A 4204-nucleotide genomic window follows, 5' to 3' on the forward strand; every position below is an offset into this window, starting at 1 on the left:
AATTCAGTAGTTACAGGAAGCCATTCGGTGCAGGAGCTTGAAACTTCGCGAACTCGATGAAGAATGGGCACGATTGAGGAGGAAAAGTGTGATATTAGATTAAGAAATAAGCAAACTGAACACCAGAGTCCACAAGTGGGCCGTGCGGAATTAAGCATAAGGGGACCAGGCCTGATCGACCCTACTACTGCATTGGAACAAGCTGCAACCCTGCTATCATGGCTGCAACTGCACCTCACTGAACAAGGGAGCATAGAACACGATGCGTTACGGGATACAAAGGTACTCGAAGGGTGCCCGCAACCCGCGCTAGAAAGGAAACGGAAGTCTCGCACGTGGGGTGCGACCACCTGACTATCTGTGGAAAGCACAGTCTTAGCACTCCAAGTAGTTGAAAGAAGGCGCGGGACTATAAACAAGTCTGCAGGAGATCTGCATGGAAAGGAGGTTCCACGCAGGGCCAGTTGATCATCAGGATTGCAGTCGCACATAAGACGCTGCGCTACCACATGGGAAGGCTAGGAGGTGACCGTTGACATCACTATTCATGACAAGAAGTCTAATTTACGGCAGAGAGGAGCGGGCGACAGGCCATTAAGATAGGAATTCAGAGCTAGATTCAAAAAGATCTACCGCCAAGAAGATATTAATGACTCAGAAGTGGAGGGAATGGTCGAATTCAAATTCAAACGTTCCTATAAAACCCCTTGGGGTAGCCCCAAAACAACACTTGGATATTTGAGATTCGAGCCAGTACAGAGCAGCAAGCACCCAGCTACCTGGCCACCCGTGAGTACGTACCCGAGCGAATCCAAGATAGAAACCATGTCAGTTGCTAGAACCAGAGTAAGGTTCACGGAAGAGCCCTATTTGACCCAGGAGGAGCTGGGAGAGACGGCCGCTGCCCCAGAGGTTCCAAAGTCCCCACGCACGCCGCAACCCCAAAAAGACAAGAAGACTATGGGGCTAGTCCGGGTAATAAACGGATAATCTTAGACTACATTTATTCTTCCCCATACCTGCGACGCAACAAAAATGTAATTAAGCAAAAGGAAAAAAATTCATGACGTGTTTGTGCATATGAAAAGAAAGCGAAATCATAAACCATCACATATTTGTGCATAGAGTTCAGTACTGAAGAAAGAGCAGAGGATAAATTTTAGAGAGGAAAACAAAAGGCACTTAAGTTTCCATTACCTGGTGCTGTAAGTTGCTCTGCTAGCCGATGCTGACTTTGTTGCTGCTAGCGGCTTTGCCGGTGTTGTTGCTGTTCACCATGTTGTTGTTTCCGTTGTTGATTTTATTGTCGGTGTTGTTGGTGTTGCTGTTGTCGTCGCTGAGGATGGGATTGTCGTCGATCTGGGTGTTGGGGCCAATCACGTTCTTGTCGCCGCTATTGTACTTTCAGTCGAACATGTTGTTGTTGCCGCTGACGTTACGCCCTGCTTGTTGCAAATTGCTCATGTTCTTGGCTTACAGAAACTGGATGCCACACTTCTGCAAAAGAAAAATGCCTGCAGTTCAGCTCAATCTACTCAATCTGCTAAAGTGCATCAATACTTAACGTGTACATTGATAAGTTACTATGCATCAATACATAACATGAGCAATTCATTGATAATATGAGCAAATCATTGATATCTGACATAATAGAAATATACAACAATACCTAGGTTACACCAAATATACAACCACCATACCTACAACTGGAGTAGGGCAAAGTCGGTAAGCAAGAGGTGAGAAATACAATGGCATAGGCTGCCTTATATAGAAGCAGGCGAACTCCAAACGCGGATTTGAAAACCATTACACTCCCAACCAGGGAAAACCATCTGAGGACATTTGACGTTTCCCTATGGTGGATGCTCTATTTACAGATGTGGGAGGAATTAATTACTGTATTTCTATGGAATCTATAATTTCCACAGCGGGGATCTTAGTTACTGGGTTGGAAAGTTTAATCAGTTTTAATGTAACTGTAAATTTCTTCATGTTTAACAAGTCTTAATGTAACTATAAACTTTTTCATGTTATTGGAGTAGCTTCCATTAGCTCTAGTTACATAGGAGAGGGAGGAAAAATTGCAATTCTATGAAATCCATAGTTTCCACCCTGGGAATAGTAGTTACCGATTTAGAAAGTTTACTAAAACCTATTTACAGATGTGGGAGGAATCACTTCATTTCTATGAAATCTATAATTTCCATAGTGGGGATCTTAGTTACCGGTTTGGAAAGTTTAACAAATCTTAATGTAACGGTAAACTTCTTCACATTTAACGGGTCTTAATGTAACTATAGACTTCTTCATATTATTTGAGTAAGTTCTATTTGCTCTAATTACATTGGAGAGAGAGGAAAAGCTGCAACTCTATGAAATCCATAATTTCCATCCAAAAAATAATAATTATCAATTTAGTAAGTTTACTAAAACCTATCTACATTTGAGACTATATCTGAGAGAATGTTAGAAAAATCACCCTTCCTTATAAAATCCATAATTTCCACCCTAAAAATCCTAATTACTCTTTTGGAAAATTTACTAAACCCTGCCAGTTTGGTATAAAGCTCTTCAACACATGTATGAAATTATTGGGGCAATTGGGCATACGAGTTATTCTTTTTAATCAAAAAATAAATTTCTTTGCACTATTTACTGATGTGACTACTCAGGTTTATTCCCGCAATTGGGCAGATGAGGTATTCTTTCTTAGCCAAAAAGAAAATTCGTTTGCCCTGTTTACTGATGTAACTAAGATTTATTCGCACAGCTGGGCAGACGAGTTATTCTTTTTTATCCTTGAAAAAAAAAAAACTCTGCCCTTTACAGATGTAAAGGGTCGGGATTTCTGCACGCGCAATGTGACAGAGGAGTTATTCTTCATGGATTTCTTCACGCGCAAAGGGGCAGAGTTATTTTGCTTGGGCGGAAAAAAAAAATGAAACTTTGTTTTTATTAGAGTGAAAAATAATTGAGTTCGACAACTGTATGATTTACCTTTAAATGAGTTGTGATAATCTCTTATACAACTTTATAAATCATTCATTTGAACTTAAGTTGTGGTAGTGGAGAGCCCATGTTCTGCTCCCTTATATTTTGTTTGAAGTTGAAAAGAGGGTTTATAGAGCTTTTCCTTTAACCCTTAAGATTTTTTTTAGGAAGGAGTTTGAGGTTGTAAGCGTTGTAGTTGTTTTTAAAATTTCATGAATAAAGCTAACTTTGATGATCTCATCTACAAATTAAGGCATTGTGTTATTTAAGCTTATGCACTATCTACAATTATTAGCACAAGACACAATTAAAATCATGTCAATAGTTGGCATCTTCAATAGACAAGTCTCAATAAAATCTATTCACATGTTGGAAGTAAATCCAAGGATTATAGAAAGACAAATGTCATGGTATGATCAACTTCATGTATACTTTGCAAAAAAAGGGTTGCAAGATATTTCAAAGATTAACAAGGTTTCACAATCATAAGATAACCTACACTTGTTGAACCACACATGGTATGTTGAAGGAGAATGGTAGTTTTAAAAACCACTAGAAAAGCCTCCATGTACCACTCATAAATCCCAATGAGGTTTCCTGCAATCCTTATACAATGGTTGGAAAAGTAATTAGTGATGACTTGATTCTCAACCACAATAAATAAATATGGGGAATTTATCTAAATGACAAGGTAGTATTAATCCCAACTAATTATGTCCAATGGAAGTTGAAGTTCATGGTTTGAAAATATCATCTAGAAAATTACTATGCATGAAATTCCATTAAAATTTACAAGCATAGAACGTGCAAAAATTTGGATCCCCATTTCAAATATCAAGCATTATCCACTAGAATCCATCGGTGAAAGAGAAGGCTTCATTCCCTGCAACGTTATCCAGGACCTCATCACTAAAGGGCGTTGGAAATGGGTCATGTACACACGCATTGTTTAAGCTCCTGTAATCTATGCAAACCATGATTTCTGTGGCATCCTTCTTATTTTGTATTAAAATTGGGCTAATCCATTCTGCTTCGTCTACTGGGAATATAAGTCCTGCTTCTAACATCTTATCAATCTCTTTCTTGACCTTCTCTTTTACCCTTGGGTTGAGCCTGTATGGTCTATGCTTTATTGGTTGTGCGTATGGCTTCAACATAATCTTCATTTCCCCGATGTCCCATTTTATTCCTTTTAATTCAACAATGGAGGTTG

At 39.2% G+C, this 4204-nt stretch overlaps 1 long non-coding RNA gene across 1 annotated transcript; it reads right to left on the bottom strand.

Moving 5' to 3' along the window:
- Positions 1–974: 974 nt before the first annotated feature.
- Positions 975–1890, bottom strand: LOC149185552 (uncharacterized). The gene is made up of 3 exons (XR_016256039.1): positions 1705–1890; positions 1198–1497; positions 975–1019 (listed from the first exon to the last, which is right to left on the bottom strand). It is a non-coding gene; the product is annotated as an uncharacterized LOC149185552 (long non-coding RNA).
- Positions 1891–4204: the final 2314 nt, after the last annotated feature.

The sequence above is a fragment of the Pinus tabuliformis genome, chromosome 3_1, assembly GCF_031772625.1.
Source record: "Pinus tabuliformis cultivar Carrire ecotype Pingquan chromosome 3_1, CPIR1, whole genome shotgun sequence".
NCBI lineage: Eukaryota > Viridiplantae > Streptophyta > Pinopsida > Pinales > Pinaceae > Pinus > Pinus tabuliformis.